Consider the following 9,016-nt stretch of genomic DNA (forward strand, 5'->3'; position numbering starts at 1 on the left):
CATCAAAATAGGAAAAGAAGAACTTAAATTATCACTATTTGCAGATGACATGATTCTATACCTAGCAGACCCAAAAGGCTCTACAAAGAAACTATTAGAGCTAATAAATGAATTCAGCAAAGTGGCAGGATATAAAATCAACACGCATAAATCAAAGGCATTCCTGTATATCAGCGACAAATCCTCTGAAATGGAAATGAGGACAACCACTCCATTCACAATATCTTCAAAAAAAATAAAATACTTGGGAATCAACCTAACAAAAGAGGTGAAAGACTTATAGAATGAAAACTACAGAACCCTAAAGAGAGAAATAGAAGAAGATCTTAGAAGATGGAAAAATATACCCTGTTCATGGATAGGCAGAACTAACATCATCAAAATGGCGATATTACCAAAAGTTCTCTATAGGTTTAATGCAATGCCAATCAAAATCCCAACGGCATTTCTTGTAGAAATAGAGAAAGCAATCATGAAATTCATATGGAAAAACAAAAGACCCAGAATAGCAAAAACAATGCTAAGCAGGAAGTGTGAATCAGGCGGTATAGCGATACCAGACTTCAAACTATACTACAGAGCAATAGTAACAAAAACAGCATGGTACTGGTACCAAAACAGGCGGGTGGATCAATGGTACAGAATAGAGGACACAGAAACCAATCCACAAAACTACAACTACCTTATATTTGATAAAGGGGCTAAAAGCATGCAATGGAGGAAGGATAGCATCTTCAACAAATGGTGCTGGGAAAACTGGAAATCCATATGCAACAAAATGAAACTGAATCCCTTTCTCTCGCCATGCACAAAGGTGAATTCAAAATGGATCAAGGAGCTTGATATCAAATCAGAGACACGCCGTCTGATAGAAGAAAAAGTTGGCTACGATCTACAGTCGGTGGGGTCGGGCTCCAAATTCCTCAATAGGACACCCATAGCACAAAAGTTAATAACTAGAATCAACAAATGGGACTTACTCATACTAAAAAGTTTTTTCTCAGCAAAAGATACAATAAGAGAGGTAAATAGAGAGCCTACATCCTGGGAACAAATCTTTACTCCTCACACTTCAGATAGAGCCCTAATATCCAGAGTATACAAAGAACTCAAAAAATTAGACAATAAGAGAACAAACAACCCAATCAACAAATGGGCCAAGGACCTGAACAGACACTTCTCAGAGGAGGACATACAATCAATCAACAAGTACATGAAAAAATGCTCACCATCTCTAGCAGTCAGAGAAATGCAAATCAAAACCACCCTAAGATACCATCTCACTCCAGTTAGATTGGCAGCCATTATGAAGTCAAACAACAACAAGTGCTGTCGAGGATGTGGGGAAAAGGGTACACTTGTACATTGCTGGTGGGACTGCAAATTGGTCCAGCCAATTTGGAAAGCAGTATGGAGATTTCTTGGAAAGCTGGGAATGGAGCCACCATTTGACCCAGCTATTCCTCTTCTTGGTCTATTCCCTAAAGACCTAAAAAGAGCATGCTACAGGGACATTGCTACATCGATGTTCATAGCAGCACAGTTCACAACAGCAAGACTGTGGAACCAACCTAGATGCCCTTCAATAGATGAATGGATAAAAAAAAATGTGGCATTTATACACAATGGAGTATTACTCTGCATTAAAAAATGACAAAATCATAGAATTTACAGGGAAATGGATGGCATTAGAGCAGATTATGCTAAGTGAAGCTAGCCAATCCCTAAAAAACAAATGCCAAATGTCTTCTTTGATATAAGGAGAGTAACTAAGAACAGAGTAGGGTCGAAGAGCATGAGAAGAAGATTAACATTAAACAGGGATGAGAGGTGGGAGGGAAAGGGAGAGAGAAGGGAAAATGCATGGAAATGGAAGGAGACCCTCAGAGTTATACAAAAGTACATACAAGAGGAAGTGAGGGGAAGGGGAAAAATAATATAAGGGGGACAAACGAATGTCAGTAGAGGGAGCAGAGAGAGAAGAGGGGAGGGGAGGGGAGGGGAGGGGGGATAGTAGAGGATAGGAAAGGCAGCAGAATACAACAGACACTAGTATGGCAATATGTAAATCAATGGATGTGTAACTGATGTGATTCTGCAATCTGTATATGGGGTAAAAATGGGAGCTCATAACCCACTTGAATCAAATTGTGAAATATGATATATCAAGAACTATGTAATGTTTTGAACAGCCAACAATAAAAAATTTAAAAAAAAATATTATGAATAATTTTATAAATATTTAATAGCTTATTTAATTATTAAATAAAAATAATTTTTTAATCTAAAAATAGAATGGGAAGATATGAATTCATTGATATATTACTGCCATATATATAAGTATGTATATATAAATTACATTGAATTCATAGATAAATTAGAGGAAGAAATAAATCTGCTTATTATAGAGAAGAGAGAAGGTAATTTTTATTTAAAATCCTGGGTAGTAAACATTTCAGAACTTATAAGGATAATGGACTCTTGACACTACTCAACTACTGAGAAGTTACAGCAACTGGGGGAATGCCTCATGAAGAAAGAAGTCACTGAATTTTTGTCAGAATGTGCTGTGACATTTAACTTAGTCACTTGCTCCATCCTACTCATTGGCTTATCTCTGAAAATCACAGATTACATTCTTGGTGCAGATTGCATGTTTCAAAAGGAATAATATGAATTTTGATATTCCACAATTGTGATGCATGTTTTAAAACGCTTGGTGGTTCCTGGAGAATTTTTCAAACTGATAGTTTTTTTTGCTTTCCTTTAAGCTATCCCATGACAAGTTGGTTTCTTTTTTGGGGGAGGGGTTATTTAGGAAAAACATTTTAAAGTAAATGTATCAAAGTAGACTAAGGCAAAGCATAAATGTCCTGATCAGACCATGAGTCTGGGGGTGATAATATTGGGTAAAGAGGTATTTAAGAAAATATAAAATTACAAAAGTTTGTGTATTCTGAGGAATCCAGACACATGCTCAAAATCCCCTAAATAAACTCTAGTCTTTTACCTTTGAAGTAGTTTAATATTTTTCTGTAGTATTAGACTATAGGGAAACAAGAATTAATGTAGAAAAACTGTAAATGGTCTGGAAAATCTTTAAGTAAGTTCTACATCACAGAGTCAATTTACAAAAAATATTAATGTAATTCTTTATCTTAAAGAATTTGAGAATATCTCCAGCAATTTAATAGTTAAGGAGTAAGGTTAAAAATATATAAGTACTTCTGTGACCACAAATCAAAATGAATAGTTTTATACAAAAATAATTTGAATTATTACTAAACAACAGTAATGTGAGATAAACAGCAGCAACAAACAATGAAGAAAAGATCAAATATGATTTCCATACTGACTATATTATGGTATTGGAAATGTCCATTTAAAAAAAATTCACAAGAAAGAAGAAACTATAACACATGCATAGGAAAAGAGAAGAATTTAGTACATATTATCCATAAAGAAGACCAGATATTGAAATTACTGGATAAAGCAATTTAAGTTAAATGTATTAAACATGCTCAAAGAAGTATAGGAAAATATGTATAAATGATTAAAGAAAACCAAAAGAACAATATCCCATCAAAAGTATTTCAACAAAGAGACAAAAACTCTCAGAGGGAGTTGAACAGAAATTTTGGAATGGAAAACATATGGAATGTAATAAATAGTATTCCAAGGAAATAGTAAGATATAGAGATTGACCACCGACAAAGAGATAAAAAAGGTGAAGGAGCAGGAGAAACAGGATGAGAGAGACGTGGTATGTCTATAGAACTATTAGATACTTCAATTAAAATAGTTATGTGAGGCAATAATGGCATTAGATATTGACATAGAACCAATCTGTTAAGAATAAGTAAGGGTTAAGAATGTATGCTAATGATTATTCTGGGTTTTTCAGAGGAATGAAGTTTCATCATGATGGAATGGGTAACAATTGAAAGAGCTGTGAAGTTCCATCATCTGCCCTCTGCACCCTAGATACTCCAGAAGGCTACAGGTGTAATTCACAGACCTGAGATTCAGAGATTTGATGGTGTCAAAACAGATTGAGTTTTACTTCCTGCCTGAACTGGGAACAACTTTCTCCTAAAAGAACTACAACCCTTCAACCTAATAGGTGCCAAAGAAGCTGGGAGCAATCTCAGGCCTTTGTAAATATCTAAGAACCTGTCTAGCACAGACTAACTAAATCTGCATATAAGTATTTTCTATTTGTGTTCCATTTTTCCTCCTCTTCAGGCCAACTGAGTCTAAATATGTATATCACCTGGCTTTTGTTTCTGTAAATTGTAACCTCTTTTGTGGGAATTGAAGGGAGAAGCAATCTAGTCTCTTTTTTCCAGTTTGATCAAACTGCATAAAATTCATTTTTCCTTTTTTCATTTTTGCCTGTTTCTTATGCAGCAGGAAAATAGCCAAATTCAGCCAGCCAAGATAACCACAGTCCCTGGGCTAAGCTAGAAACAATGTCAAATTCATTTCAATTATGAAGGCTTGAATTTCAGGGATGGCCTTCACTAAAAATCTGAGAAATAATGTTTAATTAGTTAGTTATCTGAGAGTTCCAAGATCTGGTCAAGAGGAACATAGCATTAGCTATCCTAAGTGCCCCCATGCCAATTTGTCATTCACTGTATGTCCACAAAATACATTCTTATGCAAATAAAGAGAATAACAAGGCCATAATTCCACTTATCATGATAAAACTAAGCTGTGTAAAGCAAAATTCACATTTAACCTTCCCGTAACAGGGGGACAGCCAGCATCTTATTGGAGGGTTCTTCTTGCTGAGGAAGGTGTAAGCCACCTGAAAACTTAAAGTGTAAAAAAATTAGTGAAGAACAAAATGCAAAGAACCAGAAATATATTTTAAAAAGCGGAGCCTCTGATAAATCCAGTCCACACAAGAGCTGGAACTAGACCAAGGAAAGATGGCTCCAGTGGTTTATTTAAGGGAGTACATCAAAGGGAAGGATAAAGTTTCAAAGGCAGAGTCTTGCAGTCAGCAGGTTGACTGGCATCTTGGCAGGTCACACCCATCTCAGGTGCTGCATGGTGGGATCTTTGGCAGAGCTGAGGGGTAAGTTCACCTGTATCAGGCAGTCTATTCCAGTGGGGGTACCACAGGAAGATCCCAATGCCAGACATCCCTCACTAGGCTATGATGCACAACACAGTCCACACACAGACCACGGGTGGCTCTAAACACCTTCCCACAAATAGAAAGTAAAGTCTAATTGTTTAATCTTCTCCTTGATAGCCTCTAACATACTTACTGTGAGGTTAAAATGAATGATATTAAATACTACAGTATACAAACAGAATATTTCACGTTACATGACAATAAATGGGAAAGAAAACAATATTAGAGAGAGAGAGGGAGAGGTATGCATAAACATTTTCAGAACATTAAAAGGGGAGGAATATGTATAACCATTGCAGTATTGTTTTTTGTACGTGGTCCTTTGTTTTTTTTTTTATGTTGTCCAGTCTGACCTTAAAATCTAAAATTAGATTATCATAGCAGGACTTTTTGATACAGTGGAAATATGATCTGTCCTAAGATGTTCACTTGCTTGTTCAAAACATTACATAGTTCTTGATATATCATCTTTCACACTTTGCTTCAAGTGGGTTATGAACTCCCATTTTTAGCCCATATACAGATTGCAGAATCACATCAATTACACATCCATTGATTTACATATTGCCATACTAGTGACTGTCATGTTCTGCTACCTTTCCTATCCTCTACTATCCCCCCTCCCCTCCCCTCCCCACCCCTCTTCTCTCTCTACCTCCTCTATTGACCTTCATTTCTCCCCCTTGTATTATTTTTCCCTTTCCCCTCATTTCCTCTTGTATGTTCTTTTGTATAACCCTGAGGGTCTCCTTCCATTTCCATGCAATTTCCCTTTTCTCTCCCTTTCCCTCCCACCTCTCATCTCTGTTTAATGTTAATCTTCTTCTCATGCTCTTCGTCCCTACTCTGTTCTTAGTTACTCTCCTTATATCAAAGGAGACATTTGGCATTTGCTTTTTAGGGATTGGCTAGCTTCACTTAGCATAATCTGCTCTAGTGCCATCCATTTCCCTGCAAATTCTATGATTTTGTCATTTTTTAATGCAGAGTAATACTCCATTGTGTATAAATGCCACATTTTTTTAATCCATTCGTCTATTGAAGGGCATCTGGGTTGGTTCCAAAGTCTTGCTATTGTGAATTGAGCTGCTATGAACATCGATGTAGCAGTGTCCCTGTAGCATGCTCTTTTTAGGTCTTTAGGGAATAGACCAAGAAGGGGAATAGCTGGGTCAAATGGTGGCTCCATTCCCAGCTTTCCAAGAAATCTCCATACTGCTTTCCAAATTGGCTGCACCAATTTGCAGTCCCACCAGAAATTGTACGTGGTCCTTTGATCATAGATAATTTTCTAACTCTTTTCCCATTATGTATTCCCTTTGCTGTTGGGAAATACCTCATCTAGTTGTCATTCTTTACCTCATAAGGGTTACTTAAAATGTCATTTCTAAAGAGTTTGAGTCATTATCAATCCTGCCTGAACATGGTAGTGATCCATTGATTTTTATCTAATATAGCATCTAATATGGCATGATAATAGTAAGACATCCTCCAAATATCTAAACATTGTTGTTTCTTTTTTTTTTTTTTTTTTAGTATTTATTCTTTAGATTTCGGCGGACACAACATCTTTGTTTGTATGTGGTGCTGAGGATCGAACCTGGGCCGCCCGCATGCCAGGCGAGCGCGCTACCGCTTGGCCACATCCCCAGCCCACATTGTTGTTTCTTAATGGAATCATTTGTCCACTTGAAACTAAAGCTTCAGATAAGCAGTGCATAAGGCTTCTTGAACAGGAAACAAAAATATTACTAGTGGGTCACTGGGAGTATTAGGAAGTGGTTCCACTCCCATTTCAAATCTATGATTTCTGGACTGTGAATATGCTGATGGTAGGAAGGGTACTACATATTAGACCTTGACTCAGAGACTGTACAATCTTCCAAAGAACCTTGCCATAGTCCTGCAATATATTGCCATCTAGAAAGCAATGTAAGTCATCTAAAAAGGCATTTCCACTTGTACCATCAAGTAATCTGCTTTAGGGTGGTGAGAAATATGTTAGGATTAGTCAATTCTCAAACCCCATTTGCTGTGAAATGGGTTTCTTGATCAGAAGTAGTACTGTCCCATCCATGGTGCTGCAAAAAAACAGGGCTTCATTCCCACTGCCCTTTATTCAGTGCTGAATGAAGTATCATTTTAGAACTTCAGGCTCCCATAGGCCTGGGTGGATCTGCCTCAGACTTGGTGCCTCTGTGAGCCTCAAGTGCTGAGGGAGCAATAGGAAAGATGCTGGGACACCCCAGAAGCCAGAAAATGTTCTGATTTCAGAGACCTCTATCTGTTTCTAAGAGCAAAGAAAATGTATATATCTATGTGGGACATTTTATTAATGTAAAATACTTCATGGAATAACATGATGATGGAGAAGGCCTTCTGTAAGTTTATAGATGGTAGTTTTAGTAGAAACATCTCATGCCAGAAAGGCACATCTATTTCTAGAATAAGTTTTTCTTCCAAGAGGAACAAAAGGGTGCCTCCTCTGTAATGAGAGAAGTCTTCTTTAGCTCTTTGTTCATTTAAATTTTTTTCTATGACTTTGACTTTGCAATTTATTGGTATAAATTTCTGAGTCCTGCTTTTGCTCTCTCTCACAGGTTTAGATGTATTTTGTCTTCATTTTCATTTGTTTCAAGAATTTTCTTGATTTCATCTTTTATTTTTTTCTAGGATATTTTGGTTGTTCAGAACCATATTTTTAAATTCCCATGCATTTGTTTAATTTCCATTGGCCTTCATTTTTCTGATTTCTAATACTGTATTCTTATGGTCAGAGCTTCTTTCAGAGCTTGGTATATATTGTTCCAGGATCTCCTACCTTTGAGGGTCTGGGTTGAAAAATCTGCAGAGATACAAATTGGTCTCCCCCCTCTATATGCAATCTGATTCTTCTCTCTTACTTAAAATAATTTATTACTAAAATGTAGGGTGCACGATTCTGATGCACAGAATACTTGTGATATAAAAAATGCACTGGTAATGGTTATGTGGTGAAGTATGTGTGTTCATTGCTCTTTTATTTCTCTATAAATATGATGAAAAATTTAAGATATAATTGCATAAAATCCTTACTTATCTTTTTCCTTGCTCTAAACTTCTTATAACTTAAACTTTATCAAAATATTGTAAATTCTACCTCTAAATCATTCTTTATTTTTAAGAGTTTAAGAATCATTAGAATTCAGGATCTGTATTTGTTTAGAATTTCTGTGAAACAATTGTTAAAAGTCATATTAATTATCTAATAGTATATATGTTTAGCTACATGTTTGATGAACATATTTCTGTTTATATTTAGTTATGACATAAAATCACATTTTAAAATTGAAATCCTGGCAGAGTGTGCTGTGTATAACTGGCTGTGACAGATTATTGTTATCACCTCACTCTATCTGGCAGGAAAAACTGTCACACTCCTGGGATAATTCCATCAGGTTTTTCTTAAGTAGAGATTTGGTCACAGTATTAAGTAACTCACTTTAATCTTTAGAAAGTTCCTGGGAAGAAAAAAAAAGCTTTTAAGCTTTTTGTAATTGCTGTAGAATTATACTAACAGGTGGTTTCTGATTTTTTTTTGCCATGTATATTCTATACAAGAATAATTCTACATTATTCTATAAAGTCCCTCAGTCAAAAATTTAATGGGCATCCAAAAATTTATTGGAAATCTTTTCAAAATAATTTTCTCATTGTTTCTGTTTTCAATTTATTATTTTTTATTTTTATCTGTGAAATAGTGTCCACTCTTCCAAACCAAGTCGTGTATTTCACTTGCAAGTCATTGGTTAAGCTTTGTGTGGGGAGCCACTCTGAATGATTTGCACCTTCCATCCTGGAGTGGAGAGGCTTGCTGGTCATGAGTAG

This window comes from Marmota monax, unplaced genomic scaffold, assembly GCF_021218885.2.
Source record: "Marmota monax isolate L192 unplaced genomic scaffold, Marmota_monax_Labrador192_F-V1.1 WCK01_AAM20220418_F8-fsc00132, whole genome shotgun sequence".
Classification (NCBI taxonomy): domain Eukaryota; kingdom Metazoa; phylum Chordata; class Mammalia; order Rodentia; family Sciuridae; genus Marmota; species Marmota monax.